This window comes from Nycticebus coucang, chromosome 13 (genome assembly GCF_027406575.1).
Source record: "Nycticebus coucang isolate mNycCou1 chromosome 13, mNycCou1.pri, whole genome shotgun sequence".
In the NCBI taxonomy this organism is placed as follows: domain Eukaryota; kingdom Metazoa; phylum Chordata; class Mammalia; order Primates; family Lorisidae; genus Nycticebus; species Nycticebus coucang.
Window position 1 is genome coordinate 31,252,803 of NC_069792.1, and position 19,534 is coordinate 31,272,336.

A 19,534-nucleotide genomic window follows, 5' to 3' on the forward strand; every position below is an offset into this window, starting at 1 on the left:
TCATCATGTCAGGACCCCACAGCATGATGTTTAAAGTGGCTTTATGTGTGCAGATGTGCGGGTGTGAAAAGCAATTGATTGGGAACTAGTAGCTACTAAGGTCTGCCTTGGAGAGTCTAAGCCTTTGCAGAGGAAAATTTAACAGCCTGGGTCACAAAATTAGATCTTGGAATGAAAAAGTCTTGCTGGAGACTTCTGATGCACTCTTCAGAACTTACAAGCTTATCATTTTTATTAAGAAAGCTAAAAAGCCAAATTGTTTGGGTCTGAGGAGGGTTTTGAAACCCTTACTATAAACATGTTGGTCATTACTTGTAAAAGTTGTGAGGTTGAACATAAAAGAGGCTTAAAGAGGACAGCTCGGTCTTTAAAACATATATTGATGAAAGATCTTAATCTAATTAATCTTACTAAGCTACTTTAAGGTGGTTTGTGTCCAGGGCTACAGCCTGTAACAGGCCTAAAGTTATTATTTGTTTAGTTTGGAATCAGTAGCTTAAACGTGTGTACTTAAATTGTTGAATGTTAAAACAGGGAGGAGCTTCTTCAATTCCCATATTTTACCAGTGGGGAATTTGATTGTCAAAGAAGGTAAGCGATTTTCCCAAGATCACACAACTCTGTGAAATTTGACCTCAGTTATTCAAATCCATAAAAGAGAAAGGAAAGAGAAACTTGAAAAAAGACAGTAGATTCAGGAGCCCTTGAAATTACCTTAACCAAGAAGCTGTCAAACCTTTCCACCAGTACGCTGGAGCCACCAACAGGTGACTCCCCAGAAGACAAGGGATTCAGAGTGGATTTTTCCCCTCCCCCTTTATACCATCATCTTTAGCCGAGTCTATACTGGAACCAATTCTAATCACTAACATTTTCTACAACCCTGTACTGGGACTTGTGACTTGGTTTCCATGAGAGCATTGATTTTGTAATAAAAATGGCAAGTACATGCTTAGTATTTATAGGAAATGGGAAATCAAAGCTGGGCTGGAAACTTCTTCGATTGCAGAAAGAAAGACATAATGACTATGGAACTGGCATTCACCTTTGAAAGTGTGTTAGAAGAATTCTATTGGCTAAACCCTATGAGTTTATAATAATTTAGGAAAGGAGTACCTCTGGAGAAGCTTTTGATTGAATTGTAGTGAGCCACCGGATTCCACATTAAGAAGAGAATATGAGTTCACACAATGCAGTTCAAACATAAGAAAGAGTAAGAATGTACAACTAGATTAGCACTGGAGATGGGTGTTAATTTCTGCTTCCCATACCAGAGCAAATTAACAAGCTTTTCCTGGTTCATATTTGTTTGGGTCCAGGTAGTACCAGGATGAGAATACCAAGGATATGATGGGGATGATAGGTAGTGAACTTAAGAACCACTAAATTCTTGGAAAGGAAATTAAAATCACTAATAATATGTTTTAAAAGGATTAATAACTATTAAAGGAAGATATTTAATTTTTTAAAATTTTCAGATTAATATAAGGGTACATAGGATTAAGCTACATTGTTTGTGTTTGCTAGGAACGTCTGAGGCATAGTTGAGTCCTTCACCCAGGAGGTATGCCATACGTCCCTGCATAGTACTTGTTAGGTGGGAGGGTACTTAGCCCCCCTTTCTTCCTCTCTCTTTCTTGGATTTAATTGTGCTTTTCTCTTATGTGGGCTTCTAGTTGTTCATCTACTAGTTTTAAATTAGTATTGAGTACATGGGTATTTGCTTTTCCGTTCTTGTGATAAAGAAAGAGAATGTTCTTCGACTCCATCTTTTTTTAATGGCTGAATAGTATTCCATAGTATACATACACCACAGTTTATTAATCCATTCATGAGTTGATGTGGCACCTGGGTAGTTTCCACATCTTTGTGATTGTGCCGCTATAAACATTTAAGTGCAAATGTTCTTTTTTTTTTTTTTTGTAGAGACAGAGTCTCACTTTATGGCCCTCGGTAGAGTGCCATGGCATCACACAGCTCACAGCAACCTCCAACTCCTGGGCTTAAGTGATTCTCTTGCCTCAGCCTCACGAGTAGCTGGGACTACAGGCGCCCGCCACAATGCCCAACTATTTTTTTTTTCTTTTGGTTGCAGTTCAGCTGGGGCTGGGTTTGAACCCACCACCCTCGGTATATGGGGCCAGCGCCTTAGCGACTGAGCCACAGGCGCCACCCAAGTGCAAATGTTCTTAGATGAAATGATTTTGTTTCTTTTGGGTAGGTACCTAGTAGGAAGATATTTGAAATTGACCCAAGCATTACCACTACCACATAGTACTGCCTGTTCCTCTCACTGCTTTATTCTGACTGCTCTTTAGCACTTAACTATTGAGGTGTAACAAACAACTCCCAAACTCAGCCTCAAAACGATGACCATTCATTATTATAGCTCTTGCATCTGTGAGTCCACTGCAGGTCAGCAGATCTAGGCTGTGCCTTCTGAGTGGCTCTGCTGGTGTTGACTGGTCTCATCTCTGCGTCTAAGAGCATCCCAAGGCCCTACTTCAGAGTGGGTTTTGCTGAGGAAGCTGAGTTGCTCCTGTATCTCTCTTCCTTTTCTCCTTGGCCCGGCAGAGAAGCCTGGGCATGTTATTCTCATGGCAATGACAAAAACAGTTAGAAAGGCAATGGAATCGTGATGGCCTTTTGTTTCTGTAGAATATATACCTGGGAGCCAGCACACTGTCACTTGTAGCTCATTGCCAATTTTTGGCCAAAACAGGTCATGTGGCCAGCTTCAAGATCAAGGGGAAGGGGAAAAGCTCCACTCACTATGGAAAAGTTAACAAGGGGAATGGATAGAGGAAAGGGCAACCATCTGGGGCCATTAATGCAATCCTCCACAGCATCTGTCTCCATCTAATGTGTATATACATGTTGGAATTATCGGTGTTTGTTTCTCTTTCTGCCAGAATGTAAACTTAATATGAGTGAGGATTTTTGTCTGCTTTGTTTATTGCTATATCCTCAACACCCAGAACACTGGCACATTATAAAAGTTTAATAGTGAATGAACCAAATAGGAGGATTACATTAATAATTTTGGCTTATACACAAAACCAACATTTCCTGGCATGGAATGTAAGTTTGTTAGTTTATCCTAAATTGGTGATTAAAATTTTTTGATTTAAACATCATTGTTGCAGTGGGTCATGCCTCTAACCCTAGTACTCTGGGAGGCTGAGGTGGGTGGATTGCTTGAGCTCAGAAGTTCGAGACCAGCCTGAGCATGAGTGAGACACAGTCTCTAAAAATAGCTGGGCTTTATGGCTGGCACCTATAGTCCCAGCTACTTGGGATGCTAAGGTAAGAGGATCGCTTGAGCCCAAGAGTTTGAGGTTGCTGTGAGATAGGATGCCATGGCACTCTACTGAGGGCAACAAAGTGAGAATCTGTCTCAAAAATAAATAAATAAGTAAATAAATAAACATCATTGTCCATGTTTACAGAAAGTGCTGGTTGTTTAGGATAAATATTGTTTGTTAAACTTTTTTAAAAAGTCTAGATTTCCATGAAACAATAAAAACCTGAAGAAAGTGTGTGAAAAACTCTTGATAATGTTGGACTGGGGAAAGATTGTATGACAAAGACTTTAGGAGCAATTGCAACAACAACAAAAATAAACACATGGAACTTAATTAAGCTGAAAACTGCACAGGTAAGGATGCAACAGGTAAAGCAAAAAGACAAACTTCAGGATGGGAAAAGATATTTGCAGAGTATGAATCTGACAAAGGGTTGATAATTACAATCTACAGACAAATTAATCAATAAAAAAAGAGCAAACAATTCCATTTGCCCCTGAGCAAGAGACATGAACAGAACCTTCTCTGAGGAAGACAGATGAATGGCTAACAAACATTTGAAAAATGCTCATCGTCCTGATCATCAGAGACATACAAATCAAAACCACCCTGAGATATCAACTAACCCTAGTGAAAATGGCCCACACGACTAAGTCTCAAAGCTGCAGATGTTGAAGTGGATGTGGAGAGAAGGGAACACTTTTACAGTGTTGTAGGGATTGCAAACTAATACCTCTTTGGAAGGAAGTATGGAGAATACTCAAAGAACTCAAATTAGACCTTCCATTTGATCCATCAATCCCATTAGTGGGCATTTACCCAGAAGAAAAAAAATTATTTTATCATAAGGACATTTGCACTAGATTGTTTATCACAGCTCAATTTACAATTTCCAAAACATTGAAACAACCTTAACAAGCTATGGTATATGTATACCATGGAATACTATTCAGCCATTAAAAAGATGTAGACTTTATATCTTTTGTGTTAATTTGGATGGAGTTGAAATACATTCTTCTTACTAAAGTGTCACAAGAATGGAGAAGTGTTGTGTGAAAGTCTCCCAATTGACCGATGACGCAGAGAAATGAGTCCTGCAATGAAATAGTCGGAGTAATAAGAAGGTCCACTTACTCTCATGAAAACTGACAATCTTTAGTTCTTCCACCAAAGCTTATATAGGCACATAACTTAATCAATAAACACATGACTTAAACCTTGGCCCCAGGCCTTTTACTGCCTGGTACTTACAGATAAATCAGATTAACTGATAACCATTTTACTAACATTATCTAAAGCTATCCTTATGGGCTAAGGTTTAACCGGTTTAACTGATAACTACTTCACTAAAGTTATTCTTACGCTAAGTAATCAAAAACAAAACCACAAAACAAGATTCTGGGGAAATAAGCTGTTTGAATGCTTGACCATCTGGAGGCTGTTAATCATCTTTAGGGAGTAGTCTGGAAAATCCTGAGATATACAGGTGACTGTCTGCAGCCCTGACTCCATGAAGCTCCACCCTAAATCACTTTTACATGATTAGGTTCTAAGCCACATATGGAGTTCTATCCAGGATTTTTTCCTTTCTAACTCAGAAAAGACTTTAAACTTGCCTTCACAAAATGGAACCATTTAAAGGTTTACTTACAGGCTTTTCACCTATACAGAAGCAAGAATCCAATGTACTTAATACTAATATGAAGCCAATAGATGATCTAATACATTCCCACATGAGAGAAAAACTCAATTCAAGGTAAAGGGCAGAGGAATAAAGGAAGGGGAGAGGGAAGGAGGAAGGGGGATTGATGTGCTCCCACTTAATGGGTACAATGTTAGGGTGTATGGCAACCTCTTGGGGGTGGGACACAATTATAAGAGGGACTCTACCAAACAAATGCAAATGTTGTAACCTAATTCTTTGTACCCTCAAATTAACCTGAAACAATAAAATGTCTAGATTTCAAAATGGTTTAACATAGATCATGGGCAGAAAGTTAAAAGTAGGGACAGGGAGAATCCCTATGGAATCCATATTGGCAGAGTATATATTATTTATTCCTATATGGAAATAATACTAAAATAAACTTGAGGCTGGGTGTGGTGGCTCACAACTGTAATCCTAGCATTCTGGGAGGACCACACTGGTGCATTGCCTGAGTTCACAGGTTCGAGACCAACCTGAGCCAGAGTGAGACCTGGTCTGCAAAAATAGCTGGGTGTCCCGGGGGGCACCTGTAGTCCCAGCTACTTGGGAGTCTGAAGCGAGAGAATTGTTTGAGCCCTAGAGTTTGAGGTTGCTGTGAGCTATGGTGCCACACCACTCTACCAAGCGCAACAAAGTGAGACTCTGTCTCCAATAAATAAATAAATAGGTTAAAAAAAAAAAAAAAAGTAAACTAGAGCTTTCAGAATTTGAAATTGAAAACCTCTCCCAAACTTTGGATTTGAACTGTTCTAATAGTTGTGGGATATAGGATGGTACCCACCCACATGACTTTTGCAGGGTTTGGGGATCCACAGAGGTTTAATTCAATCATTTCTCTCCCCTTTCTACCCCACTTTACCTAATCCCAAGGAGTTTTCCTCAGGTCATGTTTTCAAGGGGAATTCCTATGCCATATGTTTTTTATTCCCTTGGAATTTGGGTTTGTGCTGCCATTTTTTGACTGTGACAGATGATGAGGGAGGAGACATAGTAGGCGTTAATGCTCTGTTACATAAAGGGGGGTTTGCATATGGCCATACTTAGCAGCAGGCTAATTTGGGACTCCTACAAGAGACCCAAGTCCTAAGCACTGGATTATCTAAAGTTTCAGGATGCCAAGAGATTGATTACCTCCTCAGATGGGCAGCTTGTATACCCGAAAGCTGGATTTCAGGTGGATATATTATTTTGGATAAGAGAGGAACCTGGAAACTCAGGGACCTAGAGACATCCTGAATTATAGTTCCCTTGCCTCACAGCTACTGAAAAAACACCCCATAAACAATATTGCAAGTTATAAATTTAAAACATGGTAACTATTTTTCAGAAAGGTTTCATTTACACATTTATATGAACATGCTTGTCTCATTATTAGTGAGACCCTACAAGGGGGTTTAATTGGTCTATTTTAACTTTCAGTCTTTGGGGCTGGAGTTCAAAGATTTAGAGGGTCTTTAGCTCATTCATTCAGCAAACATTCACTGAGGGCCTACTAGGTGCAGCAAGTGCATCTAGAGAGAGTCCTTGTCCCCAAAGCTCTCGTAATCTCAGGAGAAGACCTGAGTCAAGGGGTAATTTCAGCACAGTAGATAAGGGGTGTGATTGGGGAAAGGGCACTGTGAGAGTTCAGAGGGGTAGTGCCTAGGGACACGGGGAGGTAAGGAAAGTTAACTAACATTTGTAGTTGTGTTATGCCTTCCTATTAACAGAAGTCCTTTCATATTCATTCTCTCCTCTCATCCTGACAGTAGCCATCCCTGCAGGCCTGGGCAAGATGTTCTTCCTGCAGTGGCACCCATGGTTCCTATGTCAGGCTAAAGGGTGTTCAACCTCAAGGCTGCACACTCTGTAAGGGATGGAACCTACACGGACCTGAGTCTGCTGACAGAAAGGAGCCTGGTAGATCTTACCCAAATAGCTCCTGAGTGCTGAGCTGGTGTCCAGAAGACTTCAACCTGCAGTGTTAGTATCATAGGAAGGTAGGTGGAGCTAAAGAAGGAATGCTGGAAGCCTGGGAAGAAAAAGCCAATCAGGAGAGAGGTTTGGGATTGTCTGTAAAAATTTATTCTCTGGATAACAATCAAATATTTAACAACAAAAACAAAACAGGGAGACCAAAGGAGAAAGGAAAGAAGAAACACAATGAGACTCTTTGAAGGACAATGTGCCAGTGAAGGTCAATTTGAAATGCATGAGACGGCTAATATGAGCAAACTGTTCATCTCTCTGATCCTCATCTGCAAAATGGGGATATCTTCCTTATGGAACAGTGTGGGGGTAAGAGACAAAATAATTAGTTGAAAATGAACTTTTGAATATGCTGGCAATTCTTTTCCCAGTTACACGTGAGTACCCTTGTCCCACAAGATTATGCAGGGCCTACAAAAAGGTACCTATTAGGACGGCACCTTGAATTTCCAAAGTAAGTGATTTTTACTGTCTTATAATTATAGTGAGGGTTCTGGCTGAACTCACACTTCGGGTTCAGAATCTGGCTGTGTGCACACCCAACAGGAGTGAACATCAATGAGAATGGGTTTATTTGGTGATCATCAGGTCTGGTTGTCTTCCTTCTGGCTACATAGTAGGATTGAGTGTTTTGTTCCCTTCAAGTGAGGCATGCCCATGGGAGTTTCTTGGATGGATAAAATGTGTTTAGAAGTGATTTGTCTCACATCTAAGCAGCCTGTAGGAGCCAGAGCACAGAAGCCATGGGAGCAGGTTGAGATAAAGTCTCTCTCAGCTTGGCTTCCTGGGTGACTCAGATGAGCAGATGGCCCTGACAACCTACATGACATGCAGGATGCATAAGAAGTAAACCTTTGGTGTGCTTCACTGCTGGAAGTTTCATGTATAACTGCCACGTAACTTGGCCTATTTTGAGTGATATGCGTATATTCAGTGCGTGTATTCTAGAACCTTTTGTGTGTGTGTGTGAGGCGGGCATTGTTCCGGGAGGTACTGCTACACCAGGTCCATGTGTGGAGTGTATGGAGCAAGCTCCTATTCCACCTCCCTATTCAGAATACTATGTATTCCTTGGGTAGAAGACATATCAAATATTAAACTGCTAAGAACAGATGATAGATACACTTCATCTCAGAAGGCTGAGAAGTGATGAGCCTTTTTTTCTAACTTAAGGAGGAGAGAGTTTTTGTTACTTCCTGGTTCTTTTGTTGAGGGAAGATGAGGATGGAAGAGACAAGGACTAGGAAGGAGATTTCACGTTCCTGTTCTCTGTGTAGGCCCTTTGTGTAGTTTGAAGTCCTAGTGGGTGTCCAGCAGTGCCATCATGAAAACATGGGTAGATTTATTAGAGGACAGGCCTGAGACACCACTCAGGAGACTCTCAGAAATGGCGGGGGGAGATTTGGGAGCTGTGGCTAAGGTCCCAACAGTGGTGCTAGGAGCCACTGTTTAAATTTAGAATCGATATTAATGTGACCTTACAAGTACGCATTGGCTTAGGAGGTGTGGGGACAGTGAGTCAGATTTTTGTTCAGCTGCTTGGGATTACTGAGGCTTGAAGCACACCTGCAGACCTGTGACAGAGACACCTGTAGGTCTTTCTGATTGACCAAAAGCTTTATGCTCTGTCATCTTCCCACACTGACTACTTTGATCCGGTGGTCTGGACCAGTGTGTGTCGTCTTTAGCAGTTAAACTGAATGTACAAAGTATTAATTTAGTGAGGAAGGAAATGAAAATGTTTAATTAAAAAGCCACTATTATTTCTAGACTTCATGATGGAACCAATTTTCCTTTGTTTTTCTTTTTTTTACAAAGTAAGTTTCCTTTTGGGAGAGTGTTTGGGAAGTGGTTTGCAAACTCTTATTTATCTTTGAAATGACTTAAAGAAGTCAACAAACTCTCCCAAGGTTAGATCTTATCAGGTAAAGAGTGTTGGAAAGAAACTGCTATAGAAACACAGATGCAAATGATGCAAGAAAAACACAGATTATTTATTTATTTAGAGACAGAGTCTCACTATGTCACCCTTAGTAGAGTGCCAGGGCGTCACAGCTCACAGCAACCTCAAACTCTTGGGCTAAGCGATTCTCTTGCTTCAGCCTCCCAAGTAGCTGGGACTACAGGCACCCACCACAATGCCCAGCTATTTTGTTGTTGCAGTTGTCATTAGCAGGCGGGGGGTGTGTTCAAACCTGCCAGGCTTGGTGTATGTGACTGGTGCCCTAACCGCTGAGCTATGGGCGCTGAGCCTAGATTATCTTTTATTAGAGTCAAACTTACGTTAGGTTAGGAGGGGCTTCCATTTGAACACCCTATTCACAAATTCAGTTGTACTACCTAGTCCTAGGGGATTTATAGCTTTCAATCCTCTGAGCCTCTCTGCGCCCTGCAGGCACCTTAGAGGACTGACTGTTCATTTCCTTCTCTTCCATTTTGTTGTTTTTGTCCCTGTCTTTAGGCAGCAGCATGGAATTTCCTGGTGACACCTACAGTTGTGACCCCAGCTTTCAGAATCCATTAATTCTTCCCCATCTGCTTGGATCAATAGCTAAGGCAACGCTGGCATCACAGTTTTAAGCACCACAGAACCATCCATCTTCATCTTGAAATACGGTGTAATGCTGAGAATAATGTCAACATGGAAAATAGAATTTATTCTTTTCATTGTTCATGGCAAAATATTTTTGTTCATACCACATTTCTTTCAAATATTACAACTAAAAATTTATGAAACTTTTTCAGGTGAATTAACACAATTTCGCATGCCAAAATGGTGAATTCTAATTAAATATTATTATCCTCAATTTACTGAAGAGGACACTGAATTTTGCCCAAGGTCACCAGTTGGTAGCAGAAATGGAATTCAAACTCTGAACTTCATGTTTCTTGGTCATGAAGAATGTCACTCCACCATTCCTTCATTTGGAGGGGGAAGCATTGCTAAATAATTAAAGGGTGACATTTTCTACAGTATTTTAAAGCTTCAACACTGTTATTTTGTTTTATACAAGAGATTAAAGAATTTTTTCTGCTTTGATGTAAAGTATGATGGAATGCTACAAATGCATGAATTGCTACATTTCCCTGAATATTAAGTTTCTTTCTTACACTGGTAAAGCAAACTGAGTCTCTAAAAAGCACCCTGAAAATTCACTCAAAAATGTAGCTGCTGAAAAAAGCATATTTACAAGCAGATGTCTAGGATTTGACAATTTAGTATAAAAAATATTAATCGAAAGCAAAGTAAATAGTCGCCTATATATTACCTAATCCAAATCTTTCCTTATTAGTTCCAAAAAGAATGACAATAAACTATTAACAATAACCATGTTTACTCTAGGGCCAAACAGACCCCTCAGCCTGATGTCCAGGCACAGCCATTTAATGCTCATTTAAAGCCCAAGGAAATCTCATTTCATGAAAAAAATTTTTCTCACAAATAAAAAAAAAATTTACTCAGCTCAGAAATGACTTGGAGAAGCTAAGAGACCCATTTAACAGATTTAAGCTTTCCTTATTGGAAACTGGCTTCGGTGGAAACTTGTTAGTCTTGTCAGTTTTCCTACAAAATTAATTTGTTTTGCAGCAAAGCCTTTAGACTGTATGTATTAAACATTATAACTAAGCCAGACCCTTTAGTCAGGCACAGACTATACAATTTAGAGGAGGAAAAACAATAAATTAAGATAAAGCAATGTGAAAGATTTTTCACTGAAAAAAAAGCTAGCCATGTAATTTATTATTTTTCTAGCTACAGGGTCTTGACCCTTTGGGGATGTTGAAAGGAATAACAGGATTGATTGAGGAAAGGGAAAAATGGCAACTTTAAAAAGCTTGTGGAAAATTAGATGGTGTTATGATGCCTGGTCATGACTTCCTCCTGCCAAAATGAGATTCATTAAAGAAAACTCTTAAGTAAATTAAAACTGTGCTGGCCAATATTCTCCCCTCCAGATGTTAACAACTGACTGTGGCTCATTTGACAACATGGCTGTGGGTAATCAGTAGAAGCATTTCTATTAGAGGGATGACAAGAAGCACTGGAAAATATTTTATATGCTTTTAACCAGAAATGACAGAAACAGCTGACTGATTGATGACTTCACATGTCAGGAGCCCAGGATGCTTTCACCATGTGGAGTGACTGCTCATGAGTTCAGACTGTGGTCCTGACTTGTGTATGTGACAAGAAGATGGCTAAGCCTGGTGCAGCAGGGAGAACCTCTGGCTCAGAGAGTGCCAGACCTCTTTTTTCTGGACTCATCACCGGGGCAGTTTATTTATGTTCTAGGATACAGGAGCTGTTCTTCCTGTTGGGCATTTTGGTGTATGGAAAATGGCAGAAAACAGACTTGTCCATGTTAAATGAAAATAAACTTTCAGTTCTGCTACTTTTTAATATACAAATCCATTGAGACAGCACTCAAAGGACACATATGGTCAGTGGGGCTACAAAATGACACAGATTCATCCCTGTGTGGCATATGGGGGATTGTACCTGGGAGAAGACAGTAGATCACACACTTTGTACTGAATCTCTCTAATGCTAAGGGGAAGTTTAGCGCGCCCCTCCCCATCACCTAAATCCCAGGAGATAGGGATGTTGATGTGAATCAAAGGCAATATTATTTGCTTGAATCTTTTGCTAGATTTGTAAGCCTTTAAAAAATAGGGATTTGGGGGGGGCAGAGCAAGATGGCCAACTGGAACCAGCTTTCCACAGAGGCTCCCGTCCAGGAGGAGAGTTAAAGGACAGAAGTTTAGCAAGGAAGCTGATGGTTTGGAGCTGAGCCAAGAGAGAAGGTTGAAGAACACACATCAACCCTGCTGAGGCAAGCTGCGACCCCAAGGATACAAATAATAGGTACAAAATGCAAGCCGAGGTGGCACCTGTGGCTTAAAGGAGTAGGGCGCTGGCCCCATATGCCAGAGGTGGCAGGTTCAAACCCAGCCCCGGCTAAACACTGCAAAAAAAGAAAAAAAAAATCCAAGTGGATGGGAGTCCCCTCCCCTATGAGAATGGCTTGCAGTATACTTTCTACAAACAAGTGAGCAGAGTTTAAACATCCTCCTATTTTATCCCACAGGAAAGATCCTCTAAAAACCGGACTTCCTTCCCCTACTACGGTGCCATGGCACTCTCCCACCAGGCATAAAACTGTATAAAACTATATATATTCTCTACCTGCAATTCTGAATTCCTAGTACTCCCCTCCACTCTCACCCTGAGGTCTGGAGGCCTGTCCCCAATGAAGTCCAGATTCTTGGGAATTTTCTCATGTATGGACAGGGCATGGGCTGTTGCACATCTGTGCTGATTCTGCGGCACAGGAGTAGGGAGAAGACGGTGGACAGAAGGAACCGTGCGGGACAGGGAGAGGCGGTGCCCTGTGGCACAGAGCAGCAGTGGCAGCTGAAGGAACAATAGGGCTCACACCCCTGGGGATATTTTGGACAGATACTTCCTGCTGCTCTGGGCAACCAGAGAAAGCTAGGCATCTTCTCTGGTGGTGGACACTGGCAGAACAGATCTGGGACGGAAACGCAGGCCCCATGAGTAAAGGGTATGCCTGAGGCAGTACCTGCCTCAGTGGGGTGCAGCGGAGACAGAGAATAGAAGATGCATGTGTGGAAACAGCATACTCCCAGGGTGGGGCTTAGCCAGAGGACTGCTTTAGTGAGCCTAAGAAGCACCCGGCCTTAGCATCATACCTAAGACAGGAGCAGGAAGGCGGGTCTGGAACGGATTGCTGATTGTGAGTTCTAGCTGCACCTGCCCCAACACAGACTGCAGTGGAGACAGACACACCAGCTCCAGGCAGCAGCACAGACTAGGGCTGAGTCACAGTTTCTGGTCTGCAGGGGAATATGGTCAGGACAGAACCACAAATTCTGCAAAAATATGTGTCAACAACATCAATCAGGAGCAAGGCTGGAACTGAGTGAACCACCCCAGCTTCCATTAACCACCCAAGGTTGTCAAGCCTCAGCTCCCCCTGCTGGATGGTGACACAGTGTGGAGGCCTGGCCAAGGAGACATAGATCTCCCTGTGACTTAGGCAGGCACAAACCCCTGGAGCATCTGCTTATTGGAAGGAACTGGGTCACAGCCCTGTGGGGTTACCAGTGAATGGGTGTGACAGAGGTGCAAGGTGGGGAAGGAGGCATCAACCTTCCCAGACTAATTCATTTGTGGGTGAGGGGGGTTCTTCTGACTCCATGGAGCACCAGAAAGAGTCATACTTGAGCTTCCAGCAAACCCCTATTATCTAGTTGCCAGAGACCTTTTGAACTCTCCCACTTGAGATTGGGTGCTGACTGGGACAATTGATTTGGACCTCTTAAACTGGACCAATCACCAGAGGACTATGCAAAGCAGTACCCTGGGTGTGTGGTTGTGGGAAGGTTTGATTTTCCTTTTCCAGTTGTCGCCCATGGGGAGCAGGGTGCCTTAATTGCTGGTATTTCTCCACAGGTGAGACTTCAACCTAGAGTAACTGATTCATTAGTATAGGACAGAGACCAGCTGAAAATAAGACAGAGCCACTTAGCCCCACCACACCAAACAAGTCCCCAGTGTCTCAGGCCATAGCACTGTATGGGTTCAGTTTGGGTTCATACTTCTGTATAGACAGAGTTTTGAAGAACATCAGGATTGAGATAACTCTTGAGTTCACGGTTTCACCTTTTAAAGAACAATCTGGGGCAGTTGTTAAGAACACAAAATAAGAACCCTTGCTGGTTCTCCCTAAATCTACTGACCCAAACCCTTAAAAAGAGGTGCATGGGAAGATAGAGTTTTAAAAGTGCGCTCAGAGTGTCTCCTGATTAGGGAGACATTACTATGGCTCTGTGTTTCTCAAAGTGTGGCCCCCAGACCATTGGTACCACCTGGAGAACTTGTTAAAGTGCAAATTCTCGGTCCCTATCCCAGACCCATTGAATCAGAAACTGCGGGGGTGAGACCCAGTAGTCTGTCATTTAACAAGCACTGCAGGTGGTTGTGATGCCTGCTCTACCTGGGGAAGCACTCCTGCTGTGCCCTGCTTCTCAAAGTGTGGGCCCCAGACCAATGGCAATGGCATACCTGGGAGTTGCAGTCTTCTAGGCCCTACCCCATACTGAAGGAGTTAGAATCTATATTTTTAAAAAGGTCATCAGGTGAATCATAAGCACCTGAAACCGGAGGCTTCTGAAGTTTGAGAAGCCCTACTTATGACCTCATTATAAAAATCATTTTGCTGTAGAAAATTTTTAAAAGTAAGCTCATTAATGGGAAGCAAAATCCAAAATCAATATGTCTCCTTTTAAGAATAGAAGAGTCTTGGCTGGACAGGGTACCTCATGCCTGTAATCCTACCACTCTGGAAGGCTAAGATGGGAGGATTAAGACCAAGAGTTTGAGACCAGCCTGAGCAAGAGGGAGACCTCATCTTTACTAAAAATAGAAAAATCAGCCAGGAATCATGGTGAGCACATGTAGTCCCAGCTTTTCAGGAGGATCACTTGAACCCAGGAGTTTGAGGTTGCTGTGAGCCAGGCTGATGCTATAGGTAATAGAGTGAGACTGTCTCAAATATAATAAAACCCAAAAGGAATAGAAGTGTCTTTAATTATAGAGACACTGTGTGAATCAAATCACTTGGAAATAATACTACTAACATGAATCTCTGCATTGTGTTATTAATTAAGCTCAACTAACAGATTCAAGTCCAATTAGATATAATGTTCTCACCCCATCCTGTATTACTTTTTCTTTCCATAGCGTTTCCTAATTCAATATAGAAGTCTGTCAAATTATTTTATTTCAGAGCCTGACTTTACTCGTTTGAAATATAAATTCGTGCTTGACATACACATACACACTTATATATGTATTTATCTGTTATTTGTGTTCTCCACAGAAACCAAACCAATGGGATATACAGAGAGCTAGGCAAGGGCGGGGGTGGGTGGGTATTTTAAGGAGTTGCTCACACAATGATGGGTCTGGCAAGTCCGAAATATGATAGGCAGGGCAGCAGGCTTCACTTTCCAGTAAGAGCTGATGCTGCGGCTTGAGTCTGCAGGCTATTCCTTCCTGCTTGAGGAACCTCAGGCTTTATTCTTAAGGCCCGTAAACTGATTAGGTAAGGCCCACCCACATTATGGTGGCTACTCTGCTTTGTTCAAATCTACTGGTTTAAAATTTAATAACTTCTAAAAAAAGAAAAATCCCTTCACGGAAATATCTGAATTGATGTTTTACCAAACAACTGAACACCACAGTTGGGCCAAGTTGACACATAAAACTGACATTCTCTCTCTCTCCACACACACACACACACACACACACACACGCCACACAGACACACCCGTGCACATATATAAATATGTTTATGAAATACATTGTTGAAAGTTTTAGAAAGTCATAAAATAGAAGTGTTATCAGAGCTAGTGATAATTCATAAAGCTTATCTGTTGTTACTCATTTGTAATTGAACTCTTTGGGGTTTTTCTCCCCAGACCTTTTTTCACTTTGTGTTAAATCTTGTGTTCAGATAATATAAAATCTTAGTTTAACCCCTGGTATTCCAGACGGTTGTCACAATTGCTTGGTGCCTGTTATAAATGTTAGCAGCGAATTTGAATTAAATAATTTCTGATAGATGCAATTAAAACATGCAGTGAATCTTTATTATCTTTAAATATCTTAAACATGACCATCTTTTTTTTTTTTTTTGAGACAGAGCCTCAAGCTGTCACCCTGGGTACAGTGCCATGGCATCACAGGTCACAGCAACCTCCAACTCCTGGGCTCAAGCGATTCTCCTGCCTCCACCTCCCAAGTAGCTGGGACTACAGGCACCTGCCACAACGCCCGGCTATTTTTTGGTTGCAGCCATCATTGTTGCTTGGCAGGCCCGGGCTGGATTCAAACCAGCCAGCTCAGGTGTATGTGGCTGGCGCCTTAGCCTTGAGCCACTGGGGTGGAGCCAACATGACCATCCTTAAGTAAACTTGGCCTGAACTCATGTTTCAAAGCTTGGAACTGACAAAAGTCCCTTTTATTTCTTTTTCCAAATTACCAGCCTAATTTCCTCACTGCTTTGTCTGCCTCCGCTTCTGCATGTATGAGGGCCATTTAACTGTCACCTCTGCTGTACAAAATGCAAATTCAAAATAGGTAAAAGCAATGCGACAGCTGTCCTGGAGATTTGACACCTATTAATTTTAAGGCCTTTCCCTTTAGTGAATTCCTTTTTAAACATGATAGATGATTTCTGTATGATTGTATGAAGGTCATTTGTGTAGGCAAGACTGAAGACAGTGTGGCTTTGCATGGCCCAAGGAAAGAAAAGAGGATTAATTTTCAAGAAAATGTCTCAGTGTGGCCCCCATAGCTCCTTGGACTTTTGCTTAGCCTTGTCTTAGTTGCAAGACACTGAGTCACTTTAGACCCCACCAAGGTCAGGTTTACTGGCTACCAAAAATCATGCAAAACACCGTGGAAATGATAGCATTCCAGCAATGCATTTGGACACCATTTGTTTAGGTGGATCATGACATCAGCTGGTGGCTGTGACAGAAACTCAACTTATCCAGCTTAAGAAAAAAAAAAAAAAAGAGACTGACTACAAGGCTGAGGGCAGCTCCAGGCGTTGGGGCTGCTCCTGTGTTCTCAAGTTGGCTTATCTCTTATCATCATCTCTGGGTTTGCCCTAAAATGGGGTGACTGCTGACCAAGCTGAGGTCTCCAGAGTATAGGTCAAAGTCAAAGAGGGAACAGGATTCAGCCTCAGCAGAAAAATCTCACTAGTTGAGTCACATGCCTATCCCTAGACCGGTCACTACAGGCAGGAAAAGGTTCTGTGAAAGACTCAAGCCCTGATCAGTTACCTTGTTATGGCTTTTTTTCCTAGAAAAAGTGGGGACAGAGTTGAGCCAAACAGATAAAAACAAAAGCTACAAGGGTTTAGCTAAGAATGTGCTTGCTCATGGGTTTTATTAGCTCTGTCAGAAGCCCCTTTCTTCTATGGGGAAGAGTTTCTTGCCCTTTTGTAAAGCAGTTCTTAGTTTTTCATAGTATGCTAACTGAAGCAGACATTTTTGCTTATGGCACAATTTTTGCTTCATCTCATATACATTTCCTCTTGGAAAACTCTCAATATGACAGCAAGACATTCTATTTGGCATATATTAGGGTTCTGTTTGGTTATGGTATAATAATTATCTGGTATACAATACAATTATTTTTAATGGCTTTGTTGAGTAAGTAGGTAGGTGTTCTTGTACCAACCTCTTGGACACTTAAATTATTTCTAATTTGCTCTCTTATAAATGTGGCAAGGATTTTCTTTCTTTTTTTTGTGGTTTTTGGCCGAGGCTGGGTTTGAACCCACCACCTCCAGCATATGGGACTGGCGCCCTATCCCTTTGAGCCACAGGCGCCACCGGCAAGGATTTTCTTTTACCTTCAAATCCATATTTTCTTTCTCTCTTCACCTTTTGTGAGAGAAGATAGATTTCTTTTCAAAGAGAAAGTTTAGAGCACTTCTAAAGAGATTTGGAAGTGGGTCCCTCCCATGGAGGAGAAAAGGTGAGAGAAACCGAGAGAAGATGTTTTATAGAGAGAACAAGAGAACTCTGTTAGCATAACAATACTTCAGAATATTGCCCCGAGAGAGCTCGTTGATACTTGGAAGAGAAAGCTTTTTCTTTTTTCTCCCCCAGCAAAATAGTTATGTCTTGAGAAAAGTTTGTTTTTCTAATGTAAATTCTCCCATAAGACTCTGAAGAGCTGATGTTTCGAAGCATGGTGAGGACCTGCTGCTGCCTCTCTCAGGTAGGAGATGCTAATAACTCTACTGGCATTGCAAGAAGGAGAAGTTATTCTGGAAGAAAAGGAGAGGACATTGTTTAAAAAAAAAAAAAGACAAAGAATCAGGGAGTGCACAGTAAAAAGAAATTCTCAAAAACCCATACATGGAAGACTCTAGATAGACAGTAAGGGTTTCATGGTTTCAAACAGCAGAAACCAACTATAGATAACTTAAGCATGGGAAAGACATGGGTAGGTCATAAGACTTAAAAATAAATTCATGAACTAGACTTAGAGAGGGAAGACACAGAGAGGATCCAGAGATCCAGGGAGGAGGAACTAATGGGCAGTCTCTAGCATTGGGCCCTTAGGATAAATTAGCTTCAGTCACTGGTATAGTTGGGCTTGGAGGGTGAGAGCAGGGTTCTCACATAGTCATATCAACTCTGTATACAATGGCTGAGGAGTAATTGCTCAAAACAAACCCAAAGTATTGCTATCAGAAGAAAGGGGAATGGATGTTGACCAGGCCAAAACAATAGTTGCCTTTTACAGTATCCAGACAGGAAATGAGAAAATATGTTCATCATCTTCTGGGGTCTGTTTGCCTTTCTGATGAGTCAGTAATAGGACTGCTTTATTTCTTGTAGGGCTACACTGTAACTAATATGGGCAAAACCATGGAATTACATGAGCAGTGTGATCATGAAGACCTTTTGCATTTGTTTTGTCATCTTCTGTGTTATTTTCTGGGGCAAAATTCCCAGGGGTGGAATTACCAGGTCAAAGAGGATGGTTTTGTTTACTGCTGCACAGCTACAATTCTGAATAAAAAATAAATGACAGCAAAGACATTCAAGAAAGGGCAAAAACAAGATCAAAGTATCAGCTTACCCCAATGTTGTCTTTTTTTTGAGTCTTACTCTACCCTTACGCACCTTGGGTAGAGTGTGATGGTGTCATAGCTCACAGCAGCTGCAAATGCTTATCCACAATGCCTGGCTAGTTTTTCTATTTTTAGTAGAGATGGGGCTCACTTTTGCTCAGGCTAGTCTTAAACTCCTGAGCTCAGGTGATCTACCTGCCTTGGCCTCCCAGAGTGCTAGTATTACAGGCGTGAGCCACTGTACCCAGCCCCAGACTTTGTAAATCATTTCGTTTGTTTGCTTGTTTGTTTTTACAGTCCTAAACTAAAGATAGATCGTCAATCATATTTTGTGAAGGAAGAATAGATATGGAATAATAGTTAAGAGATGAATGAACAAAATTATTAAAGATTTTGGAAGTAGGGTGGGTGTGTTGGCTCATGCCTAGCACTCTGGAAGGCTGAGGTGGGCAAAGTGTTTGAGCTCAGGAGTTTGAGACCAGCCTGAGCAAGAGCAAGACCCCATCACTACTAAAAATAGAAAAACTAGGTGGGCAATGTTGCAGATGAGTGCTTATAGTCCCAGCTACTCAGGAGGCTGAGGCAAGAGGATTGCTCCTGCCCAAAAGTTTGAGGCTGCCGTGAGCTATGATGATGCCATGGCACTCTACCAAGGGCACAGAGTGAGACTCTGTCTTAAAAAAAAAAAGTAAAAAATTATAAAAAGATCTTGGGAGTAGCAATCAAGGGAAAGCTCTCAACCTTGACTGTGTTAGGTCCTTTAGGTGCTGAGCAACAGAGACATCCTCAGTTTACCTCAGTTTAGCTTCTATTTATTTATTTTTTAATTTCAGGTTAATGTGAGGGTACAAAGAACTAGGTTA

General features: G+C 41.6%; 1 long non-coding RNA gene and 1 other non-coding gene across 2 annotated transcripts; one reads left to right on the top strand and one right to left on the bottom strand.

The window, feature by feature from the left end:
- The first annotated feature begins 3,526 nt into the window (after window positions 1-3,526).
- Window positions 3,527-11,328, top strand: LOC128563651 (uncharacterized). Its single transcript, XR_008373849.1, has 3 exons — window positions 3,527-3,658; window positions 6,762-7,290; window positions 9,443-11,328. It is a non-coding gene; the product is annotated as an uncharacterized LOC128563651 (long non-coding RNA).
- Window positions 7,950-8,132, bottom strand: LOC128564228 (U2 spliceosomal RNA). The gene has a single exon (XR_008374083.1). It is a non-coding gene; the product is annotated as a U2 spliceosomal RNA (small nuclear RNA).
- Window positions 11,329-19,534: the final 8,206 nt, after the last annotated feature.